We start from the raw sequence: 13159 nt of genomic DNA, 5'->3' as shown, positions 1-13159 counted from the left end.
CGAACGTTGCGGGTTTTGATTAGGCCTAACCGCGACGATGGTAAAGGAGAGATGACATTGGATGGTATGGTGGTCTCACTCCCGACCACGGATCGATCACCGACAGTCACTCACTTGGGCGCGGTGATTTACGCCTCAGCGAATCACTCAGCTTTGAACCAGAAATCAACCAACCGACCAATTCTCATCCTGGTAAAACAAAATCACAATTTTCCGGTTGCTGAAAACACTAATTTCCTCTCAATGACGAACGACCTCCGCCGCGTGTTCGGAGGTTGTTTTTCAACCGTAGACGTTTAGCATCAGTTTCACGCGGCTGGCTGGCGCGTTTCGTCCGGTAGATCACGAAATTGATTCATGATCTTGCCCGGTGCCGCGTGCCTACCGTCCGTCGGGATCCCGTGTCGGGTACTATCAGCACATTCAGAAAGCCCGCGGCTTTGGCAGGCACTGGGATTGAGGCACATTTGCACCTTCTGCCGGCGCTGGCTGCCAGCCACCTGATGAAGCCATTTGAACCCATTCCGAGTGGGGGGACCATCATTGATCTGCATAGATTCTCTGTTGTTCACCCCGTCTGCTGCTGCTGCTGCTCAGCTGTAAAAGGGAAATCGATCTTGTTCCAAACAAAACAAAATGTAGTTTAAATTACACACGCTCCAAGGAAGACTGACTCACGAATTCTGACTTTGGAGTGGAACTGTTTTTCGGTGGCACAACTCGGGACTGGATCATGATCGTGAGGCTGGTGAGGAACGAGAATGAACTAACCGGAAAATAAAAACTTACTTTTTCGGTAGGAAAGGTCCTTGAACTAATAGCAGAACGTGAGCAAGAAAGTGAAAACACAGACCGACGCAATTTATGACTTTGTTTGACTCGGGTTCGCGGCTTGGAAGCGTCGAAATCGTTCTATGGTACACTCTAGTCTGATTGTTGAAGCACGATCATAATTGAGAACTGATTTGTTTCGTATAATAGTGTTTTCGTGTAATAGTTTTGACTAGAGTATACCGGAAATTTACACTCAGAACTTGCTTTATTTTTTCGAAAACAAAAGTAGAAACAGACTATATCTCGTAGAACCTTTAAAATGTAAAAGTCGGCTCTAAACCGTCAGTGTGAAACTCAGACTGAAGTGATGGCGTGAATTCATATAAAGCCACACTTAACATTAAAAAAACTACTCATTAACTCTGTTAAAGCGGAATATTTTTTGTTCGATTTTTCCCACAGTCAAATATTACTCTTGAAGTTTCCAACTTTTACATTCTAATCTAATAGAACTAAACGGGTTCAACGACGCTTTACTCATTTGCAAATAGCGAATTCATTGAAAAAATATTTCGCAAAATTCCTCGGAACGTAATTAATGTGCTAATACTCGAAAAGCGCTTCGCTGAGATTCTAATTCTCGTAGCAAGCTGAGATTTTACACCCACAGATTTTTTTTCTAAAGGACGAGCCATCAATAGCAGGTGCATTGCGAATTCTCGCAAATTATCACTGTCGTATTAGCAGCGAGTTGTTTGGGGTAAATGTTCATAGGATGTTCAAATGCTGAAATTGACTGAACTAAAAGGGTAAGTATGCTGAATGACGTACCGTTCCTGGCCATAAAGGGCGAACACGAAATTATTGCGACACCGAAAATGTCATGCAATTTTCTTATAATGTTTAAAATCAAACCAAAATTTTAGGGTAGTTTTATACATATATTTTCTTCAAAAATCAAAAGAAAAGTTAATCGATGGAGCCTTGAGTGTAAAATTGAACGCATTTTCGCTTGATGCCCTCCATCAAAGTCTTTATAGTGTCATCCGGTGCTAGTTTCTCAGTTTTTTCCATTTTCTTAACATGTCCTTCTCGTCTTTGACTGTCTTCTTGCTCTTCCGAAGTTCCCGCTTCATCATTGCCCAGTACTGCTCCACCGGGCGCAGCTCCGGACAGTTTGGCGGATTCATGTCCGTTGGAACAAAATAGACAGAATTGGCCTCATACCACTCCAGGACACTTTTAGAATAGTGGCATGATGCCAAATCTGGCCAAAATAGCGGAGCTTCGTCGTGCTGCTGCAAGAACGGCAAAAGGCGCTTCTCGAGGCACTCAGATTTGTAGATCTCGCCATTTACTGTGCCCTTCGTCACGAAAGGCTCACTCCTCAGTCCGCAAGATCAGATGGCCTGCCAAATGAGATATTTGGAGGCGAACTTTGACATTTTCTTCTTCTTAAATTTGTCGTCCACATAGAACTTGCTCTTGCCAACCCCGGAATTTGCTTAAAATCGGCTTTTATATACGTTTCGTCGTCCATCACACAGCAGCCATATTTTGTCAGCATCTTCCGTGAGCTTCCGTGCCCGAGTTTTAGCCGTCGATTGTTGCCGCTCATCGCGGTTTGGGAAGTTCTGTACCTTGTATGTATGTAGTCCAGCTCTCTTCTTTGCATTCTGGACGTGGCTCTGCGACATGCCGATCTTTTTAGCCAAATCACGGCTTGAGACGTTGGGATTTGCTTTAATCATCCGCTTCACCTTTCCCTCCGTCTTTTTGTTCTCCGGTCCCGGTTTACTTCCAGCTCCTTTGCCGTGGTCCAACGTCAATCGCTCCTGGAACCGCTTCAACACTCTGGAGACGTTTTAATGGTGAATGTTCAACATTTTCCCAACTGCCGGTGCGACAGGTCAGGAAATTCCAGGTGTTTGGAAAGAATTTGTTCTCTCGACTCGCGTTGGTTCACCTCCGTTTTCGACGAATCGAAAAACACGACTTCGAGTTTGACAGCATGTAAACAATACACATCAATGAGAAAGTGTGCAAAATTTGGTTGATTTTTACCCAATGGTAAAAAAGTTATACCCTGTTGAATGTGTCGCAATAATTTCGTATTATTACACTAGTTTACACCATTTCTGAACTAAATAAGCTAGTGATCATATTCAATGTAAAATCGTGTGCTGAATCCGAAAATGAGGTCCAAAAAATTTACAGTAGAACAGTTTTAGAGTTACAGTGTCAAAATGAATTTTACCGTTAATTTTAAAAGTACGTTCAGTAAAATGCAAATATCTTCGGTTGTAGTGCATCGATATGCAGTATTATTATGTTGAATTAAAGATAACTGAATGCACTTTCGATCGTTTGAACATTTTGTTTTAGTGCGACTACTGGTTCTGACGTTATTTACGAATCTATTGAGCTTTTTCTTAATTTTTGTCGTTTTTGAACAAAAATGAGCGTGTGGTCAATATTTTCGGCAAGATAAAGCAATCCCAAAAATTATATTTTTATGGGTAATTAAAGCCTGCTAATAACCAATGAAAATAAGCACTTGTTAGTTTAAATCCGATGAAAATTGCGAACGTTATTAAATTTTTTGTAAAATAGCAATTTTTGTGTTTCTCTGGGTCAACTTATTGAATCGTCTCGATTCCATTTTTTATAGGGCTTGTTTAATAATATATAAGGGACTCTCTGTCAGAGTTCTGTTAAATAAGTAAATGGAAGAATTTTGAATGAATTTAATGTGGGGTAATATTCAAACTCGTTTATCCAAATGATTAAGGACTTCTGATAAAAATAATTTCAGCCTCAGTGGAGTAATGTCATCAAAAATTCGGCATTAAAAAATACGCATAATATTAACATGTACAGAATCATTGTAAACTGCAGGCTCCACAATGCCTTGATACACACATAGGAAGCTTATGACTGTGCAAATTGCTAAATTCGAGCAATAGCTTCACGAATGATGACTTATCCACCTATTTCCTCACGTTTTGTTCTACTAACAATTTATTTTACGTTATTAAAACGTCTAGAAGTTTATAATTTGAAATTGTATTGGATTCATATCAGGTCGTCAAACGGTGGGATAACAAAATTCTCACAAGTTTCCTATCTCATGCCTCCACGCGAGTTTAAGTCTATAGATGACATTTGGTCCTTAGATCGGAGACGACTGGGTGCTATCAGCCTTCTGCCGATAGTAGCAGAATGAGAGAGTGCGAACAGATCTAGTCGAGAAAACATTGCCGTAAAAATGAATAGTTGATCGGAAATTAGCCCCAATACGACTAATCTGACTAGTATCTATGATCACGGGTCAATACGTATTGAAAATTCGCCGCGTCTGTTTTTATGAACCTAATTTCAAGCTCCGTTATTGCTAACAAGCCCGTGCATCAGGTTAACTATCCTTTATATTTCCCTTCAGTGTTCGTTATTATCGCTCGTATACTTGTATTCCAAAAACAATCCGATATGGAAAATAAGAAATACTTTCCATGATTTATAACATCTCGCGCTATCTTTGCCTGAATAATGTGTTATCACTCGGTAGTTTTCAAGCCCATAAATATATCGTAGAGAAGAAGTAGCGAATTCTGTCCAAATACTGTTGCAATAAATAGTGATCCGGCCCATTACGCAGATAAGATTAGCTTTTCTAGGCAATACTCCCACGATCGGCTGTGTGGAGTTCAAATTGCTTTTGTTTAGGGAACATAGTATACTTTCGGTAACCGGCTGCCCAGGGTTTAAAAAGAACCAAAAACTAAACAAGATCTTTTTTCGAGTGATCGTGCACTCGAAGACTAACTAAACAACTACCTAATAAAATATGCTCTACAGGTCGCATCGCTTGCTTGGAGCCGATCCTAGACCTGATACCCTTCCAAACTACCAACTCCGCGACACCTATGGAAGAGTCTGATGAATCGTCGTCCTTCCGTTAAGTAGGTGGAGCATCAACACTTCCTGTCTACCTCATCCTTTATCCTTCCCCGTGAACGATGGAGATGGGGGCGGCCGGCAATGATGGCTATCATGCTGTTGAGGTTTTAATATGGGTCGGATTGGAATGAATTCCTACTTACCATTTCCTAAGCAACTCTTATTAGATAATCAGCAGTCAAACATGATGAAGTCAGTGTGCAATCCGCCAAAATCATCGTCACAACGCAACGCAACGCAACGCAAATTGTATTGGATTCATAATGGCTTCTATGATGTACCAATTTTACTGTACTGGGTCACAAAACTTCAACATACTATAATATATTTCGTAAAACATCTAAGTGCAGTTACAACATATTCTACTTTCTTCTAATCATTGTTAAGATCAGATTTTGAGATTTTGACATTAAAAATGTCTTACTCCACTATCTGGGGCTAGGTGTCATTCTAAAATCTAAACTATCTCCCATGTAACGAAACTATGTAAGGTTTGCACGCTTATAACTCCGATATTACCAGATGGATTTTAATCATTCATACACCAACCGATTCAGAAACACCTAACTTAAATATTGGTAATAATTTAATATCTCCCCAATAAAAGTAGACTTTTAAAAATTGGTAAAATTAAAAAGTTCACAAAAACGGGAAAATTACCATTCGTGATGCAGATTTCTCAGACACAGCCGTCATTAGAGGGTAGGTTAGTGGCTCAATCACAAACGAAAAGTCATAAATAGAAGCAACGCATGTCCGTTTAAATCAGTTGTTGCTCTTATCCCATATGAACAACATCGTCTCCGGGCGATGCAATAAGCGCTATCGATTTTCGGCAACAGAATGATTTGCAAAGTGGGTGTGTGGGGTGGTTTGGATTTAATTCAATACGGTGTGTGCTGCTTAAGAGTGTTGCGTTTGAAAAAAATATATTTTTATGCATGCGTGTGCGTTGTAACTTGTTAATCCATGTTTACGGCGCTTTGTAGCTGCGTAGGGTAAAGAGCCTATTGGTTTTCATGTTTCATATTTCGGTTATATGTTTTTTATGAGTAAGGCATCTGACAACGTGCTTCTGTAGTTATTGCACTGTTCAGCAGCGTAGTATTTTATATAGGAGAGTACACTCAGGTTTTTTTACGCGGATTTTGAAATTTAAGCGGTTTTCATTAACGCGTTTTTTTAAATTTTACGCGGTTTTCATTTACACGGCCTGTATCCCCTGCGTGAAAAATCTGAGTGTAATTGCATCGGAAACAATCACATTCCCAGCAGAACTTTTTGTTTTCTAATTTCAAATACTTTTGTTTCGTACTGCACACAACGGAAAATTTTAAAACAGAACTTACCGTCCCAGCAGCAGTTTAAGCGGGTGTTCTTTTTCGATTCAAATTCAAGCCATGTCTTAAGCGTTACTGGACTTAAAATTGTTTTCCCAGTTTATCCAGTCAGAATATCTGTCCTACCCTATGTATTTAAAACACAGTTCTAATTGCGTTTTAAAGTATACAACAAATAGAACGGTTGGGTATACAATTTTAATTTTAAAATAAATCTGTTTTAAATTATTAAACAAACCGCTGTACTGAAGATAAATTATGTCAGTCCTATTACCACATAAAACGCCTATATAACATAAAACGCTGCAGAATTGGTTTAATTATACAATGTTTACACTACAGAGTTATAATACGTTTTAATAATTAGCAACAAGAAAAATGTCACCAAGATAGCATAAAAACCCGTTTTAATTGGTAGTGCGAACGTTGTATAACAATGTAATTTATCAAATAATTTCATTTGTTCAATCACTAATCGATCAAGAACTACTTAATCTTAAGATTGTTTACTTAAGCTCATTAGTACATTATTGAAAATTTAAATGGAAAATGAAATTTCATACTTCATGGAGAATCTGTATATTTCCGTTGGCGGGCGTGGGCTTCCTCATCACAGCTCTCAATATGGAACTTTTCTTTTGAATATATTTTCTGGACAGACCAGCCTATTTTTACTAGATGGATCAGCCAAATAATGCCAATCACCTAGTGAGATACTTGATTAATTAATAGATTACCGTTAAAAGACCTTCAATAAATTATGTTTTGACGGGGAGGGTATATAGCAAATTGTAACATATGAAAACAGGCGAGTGAACAAGAGCGTGAGTCGATATGTGTGATAGATAAAATTCATTTGCACGCTCTTGAAAAAAGCTACATTTTTAATGTCACCGTGGTCGTGTCCTGTACACAACCCTTTCATTTTTAACCTAAAATAAGTTTTGTTCGATGTCCTACATAGTTTCAAAACACAAACTGCTAGATGTTCTAGGAAGGAGCACAAATTAAAAGTTTTACAAATTATTAATTTTACTGTATCGATTTTGTTGGCTATAAAGCAATGAAATTGAAAGACGGATAGGTATTCTAGAGCGAATCAGTTATAAACTTAGAACGGAAAACTAGAACTAGGCAGGCTCATATGGGCATGATCGAAAGGAAATGTGAAGAATTCTTTGCCTTCTGCAGAGTAGGAGTTGGGCGTTTCACCCAAGTCTACCGCATGGTCTAGCCAACAAAATCGATACAGTAGACCTTGCGGCAATTAAAACTTAGTAACATATAAACTAGTTGGTAAAAAAGTAGATAAAAATTCGATTTCTGCTAGCTGAGCTGTGTCATTAATTGCTATCAGCCATCCGTGTGTGCGGAACGAAAAATTAAATAAGTAGTTCAATCACAATAGGATCGGTGCGACACCGACAGCTTGGTGTCGATTGAATGCATACGTCACGGCTTGATGCTAGCAGAAAGGGAGAAGAATGATCGCATGGTCGTTCTAGGCGAGGATTTGTGAAGAATTTTTTGCCGGCGTCGGCGGTAAAACATGATGATGAGTTATGTTCTACCATAGACCATGCGGTAGACTTGGGTGAAACGCCCAACTCCTACTCTGCAGAAGGCAAAGAATTCTTCACATTTCCTTTCGATCATGCCCATATGAGCCTGCCTAGTTCTAGTTTTCCGTTCTAAGTTTATAACTGATTCGCTCTAGAATACCTATCCGACTTTCAATTTCATTGCTTTCGTTTCTCTTAGTCTCAAATTTGCCGAAAATAGCCAACAAAATCGATACAGTAGAACCTTGCGGCAATTAAAACATAGTAACAATTATTAATTTTATAATACTTGACGTATGTAGTATCATATATTTCTAAGGATTCGTATAGTTTGTATTGACATTGTACAAAACCCAATTGAGTAGCTAGCGTTTCAAATTTACGAATTTTATAACGTGAATTTTATAACGTGCGTTAGTTTACAACGAATTTTGTATCATAAGAGTGTTATTTTATGTAATACACTTGTAAATATTACACGCAGTATTGCATACCAATCATTCGATGACTTATAATTTCATTGAGCCTGAAATTATTGTTATCAGAAGTCTTAAATCATTTATATAAACGAGTTCGAATATTACCCCACATGAAATTGTTTCAAAATTCTTCCATTTACTTGTTTAACAGAATTCTGACAGAAGCTCCCTTACATATTATTAAACCCTAGAAAAAATTGGAATCGAAACGGTTCAATAGGTTGACCCAGAGAAACAGAAAAATTGCCATTTTACAAAAAATTTAATGACTTTTGCAAATTTCATCGGATTCAAACTTACAAGTGCTTATTTTCATTGGTTATTAGCAGGCTTTAATTTCCCATAAAAATATAATTTTTAGGATTGCTTTATCTTGCCGAAAATATTGATCACATACTCATTTTTCTTTAAAAAATGACGAAAAATTAAGAAAAAGTTCAATAGATTCGTAAATGACGTCAGAACCAGTAGTCGCTTTAAACCAAAATGTTCTATGGATCGAAAGTGCATTCAATTACCATTTTTTTTTATTTATTTTTTTATTTCGAATATAGAGGTTTTAACCTTAAGGTCATTCGCCTCTTCGGATTAGAAAATTCTCTTATGAAAAATTTCTAACCCTATGTGCGGGGGTCGGGACTCGAACCCAGGTGCGCTGCGTACAAGGCAATCGATTTACCAACTACGCTACGCCTACCCCCCAATTACCTTTAATTCAACATAATAATATTTCAGATCGATGCACTACAACCGAAGATATTTGGCTTTTACTGAACGTACTTTTAATTTTAAAGGTAAAATTCATTTTTCCACTGTAACTCGAAAACAGTTCTACTGTAAATTTTTTGGACCTCATTTTTGGATTCAGCACGCAATTTTATATTAGAAATGGTTTTCGAATATTGAAGTTCAAATTTTTAGTGTTATTATACCTACTCAGGTTAGAAGAGTGCGCTTTTATTAGTTTTATTATACCTTTGACATTTCGTCGCTGTTGTGCTATCTTATGACAAGCGCCATTTAGCACATTTCGAGAAAAACGATTTTTAAAGCTTGAAATTGAATATCTTCAAACTTATAAATGACTAGCTAATACCCATCGCGCGTTGCTGCGACTTTCCACGAAATAGGAGGAAAACAAAATTTGTTCCAAAGCGCCATCTGGCGGGCATATAATCTCCAACTAATAGTTCACAAACACGCCCCATAACAAATACCTACTGTGTATAATTTTTTACGGAAAGCGACAATTGATGCTTCTATCTATTCTGTATTAATCTCTCAAATATTACGAAGATCGGTTGACTATGTTTCGAGTTGTTACTGAAAATGTAAACAAAAGTCGCACTCACACGTGTCATAGGTGTGTATTGATGACAAAATTTGTATGGCGTGTCATAATCGGGCATGGAAAATTTTCCATAGAAAAAAATCATCAATTATTAACTTTTATTCATATCTTTGGCTTCATTTGGTCTATGAACAATCGGTAAGATACATTTTGAAGGAAATGAGTCAGGGAATCTAGAAAAAATAGTTATTTAAGGTTACAGTGCTGCCAAATACGCTATATTTTCAGTTGTAAAGTTAAACTGCATCTTTTTCACAATTCGTGTGTTTTTGTTTTGAAAATGATTATGCCATTCTGTTTCTCAGACAGTTTTACATAGAAAAACATCCTATACATCAAGATAGCTTGCGCCAAACCCCAAACACAGTCATTTTAAACAAAAATCATAGAATTTCTCAGTACGTTTCTCACTATATCTTAGTACCCAAGCAGAATGTCAAAATTCTGAAAACGCCACTTTGTAGAGATTTTTCAGAGAAGTAATGTTGCATATCTAACTCAGTTTACCCCAAAATGGCGTTTGTCATAAGATAGCATAACAGCGACGATTTGTAGAGCCATGTCTTTTAACCATGCTGCATATGCCTTTTGGCATTTTTCTTAAAACTGTTTACCAAAATAAACAAAACACTTCAATGGTCGATAAAAGCGATTTTAGGCTCGTAAAATAAAACTGCTCAACAAAACAGACAATCTTAAGTGTACCGAGACCGCATACTGTTTTTCGGAAAGAAGAAGAAAAAAGATGACAAATGCGTTTTTCGTTTGCTTCTAGTTTGTAATGATCGGTTTTATGAGCATTTGAAGATTTTTGTGTCTTTAAGTTTTTTTTATTATCATTATCAACAACTTTACCGAAGATACCAAGCCTCTAAATAATGTTTTGAGTTTATTCTCGGTAATTATGTTCAAGAGAATTAATTCTTTGAAGACATTGAACCTCCAAAATTGGTGGTTGCGAAATAATGTGATCTTGACCGTAAAAAACTGGTTTCAAACCTTTATTTCAGAATTCTTGACATAAAAAGTGCATAATTTGAGCACGTGGCCTTGTGTACTAATTACGCCATCAATTTATCACTCAAATATACGTCATAAATAGCCCCTTATTTCACTTTTTTTTTATTTTGCGGAATTTTCAATCCCGCCGTGTGGCTATTTTAACATTTCTTACACATATATATTTTAACATTTCTTACACATATCACTATTGTATTATTCATTACATTTCCGAACACACGCAAAGTTGGCAAGCAGCTAAATGTGAGATAAGCACAGTTTCGAGTCCTGCACGAATAGCACCACGAACAAAGTGAATAAATAAAAGAAAAATAATAAAACAAATAAAAATTTCAAATAATTAAGAAGCAAAAAATAAAAAGAAGTTATTTATAAAATGGATAGAAGGATTAATATAAATCAAACTTATAAAATAAATCCAAAAAAATCAGCGATATTAAAAAGTAATAGAATTATTAGAAAAAATTAAATTGTGTGACTGAACAAAATTAGTCAGATTAATAAAATGAATAAAATGTGTGTACCCGAAAAATAATATAAAATTGCATAGCACAAAAAAGTGAATAAAATAAATTAAATGAATGAGGTCAAATAAACAAAATGAATCAAAAGAATGCTAAATGAAAAAAAACCATTAAAATGAAATGATCATATATTTAAAATAAGTCAAATATTTAAAATGAAAAAAATAAACAAAATTATATAATCCATGAAAGGAAAAAATAAGTACATAGAACAAAATTTAAAAAAGTTAGTTAAATGAAGTAAATGAATAAAATGAATTTCACGAATTCCAAAACCATTGTTTCAGAATATTCTGAAGTGTTTGTGAAAATCCTATTGCGAAGAGCACGTTTTCGTTCTTCTTTTCTTGACGACGCACAGAGACGTAACTAACTTCAAATCCTGGCCAAAATAGAAAAAATATTGCTTTTGTTTATTTGTCCATATTTTCAGCTTAAATTGTTCTTCGAAATATACTCTAACGTTTGGCTTAAAAAGAAAAGCGTTTTCGTTTGATAATTTTTGTATGCAATTATTTGAAATCAGTGATTTTTTACACATTTTATTAGTTTGAAAGCCATTATCCCTAAATATTTCAGATTGCTCAAAAACTAATTACCCAAAGTCAATAAATAAATCAAATTTTGTGCTTTTCATAGCAAACTTCAGCAACTACAATCGATTGGGGTCAATTTAAGCTTTTCTTTGTCATTTTTAGGTAGGTTTTATAAAAGTGCTCACTTTTATAAATTTTCCACATACTCGTTATTAAAAAAAGTACCTTGTCGGGCAATGTCGGGTAAATCTGTTAAAAGGAGTAGATTATTTGGTGTGTCCCCTCACTGTTCCACGAATAAAACATTCCCAATTAATCCCATTTGGTTTTTACAGCTGTTTGAAAATGTCGTGTTTTTTACTCAAATTTAAGAGAATACAATTGAAAAATCAATATTGGGGCTATTTAAAAGATCATACATGAAAAGAATAATTTGAGACGGTGCCGCTGGTTGAGTGGTAAGCGTGACCGCCACTCATTCCAGTTGGCCTGGGTTCAATTCCAGCCAAGGTCATTGAGATTTTTCTGAGGTGAAAAAATCTGTGGTGACGTCTTCCTTCGGAAGGAAAGTAAAACGGTTGGTCCTCGGTCCATGAGTTGATGGATTGATATCTAGTCCAGAAGTGATGTTGATGGATCGATATCTAGTCCAGAAGTGAAGTCACCTCTCTGGCGTCAGTAAAGAAGAAGTAGTATCCAACTTCTATACTTACTAATAAATATCCTCCTCCTGTGATACTTGTGGAGTGAGCAGTAGTGCGGCCTCTTCCGCGATCCACGTTCGGGCCTGGCCGGCGCCGGTATTGATCAATAAACACTTTAGGATTACCAGGAGTTGCACATTGAAATATGTTTCGCTAGTGTTAATGTGAATAATCCAGATTGAATACGATAATCACTTGGATAGATTTCTATTTCTAAATTAACAAAAACTTGAACTTTTTTACTATTAGCAAAGCAGAAAAGCAAAATAAATATATGAACTTGAAAAAAATGTTTTAATTTATGAAAACAGACTAAATCTCAATGCGAGGTTTCCTCAAACTGATTACTCTAAAAACACGTTTACATTGAAAAATAATAATGCTCGTGGAATTCGTTTATTTTCGGCTTAGCATCACACTGCAAGGAGGTTCAATATTTTCATATTGTAGTCATAAATTGTCTTAAACATGAAAAACCATTTTTCATCACTTGTTATCGTATAAAAAAGCTTAAAAGCATGTGAAATAATTTTGGCCATGGATTTGATATAGTTACGCCACTGTGCGACGTTTTAAGATTATCTGGTGTTTCTATTTATTGATGGGCCATAATTAGTAGGGTGGGGCAAAATGATCGTTTTTTCAGCACAGCACTTTTTTGGTTCCTTTTGGGGTCCCAAACAACTGTGCAAAATTTGGGGTCGATTGGTGTTGACCCGGCGTAGCGCATTGCGTTTGAAATTTGTATGGAGATTAGTATGGGAAAACCTACATTTTTGCATTTTTAATTCTACAGACTACAATTCTTCCTTTAGTATGCAAACAAATAGATAGAAGTGTAGTCCAGGAAATGCTGAACAACTTTGCCGAAGGATATATGGTGTTAGAATGTCTCTAAGCCATGTTATA

The sequence above is a fragment of the Topomyia yanbarensis genome, chromosome 2 (assembly GCF_030247195.1).
Source record: "Topomyia yanbarensis strain Yona2022 chromosome 2, ASM3024719v1, whole genome shotgun sequence".
In the NCBI taxonomy this organism is placed as follows: domain Eukaryota; kingdom Metazoa; phylum Arthropoda; class Insecta; order Diptera; family Culicidae; genus Topomyia; species Topomyia yanbarensis.
This window is presented reverse-complemented; position numbering follows the sequence as displayed.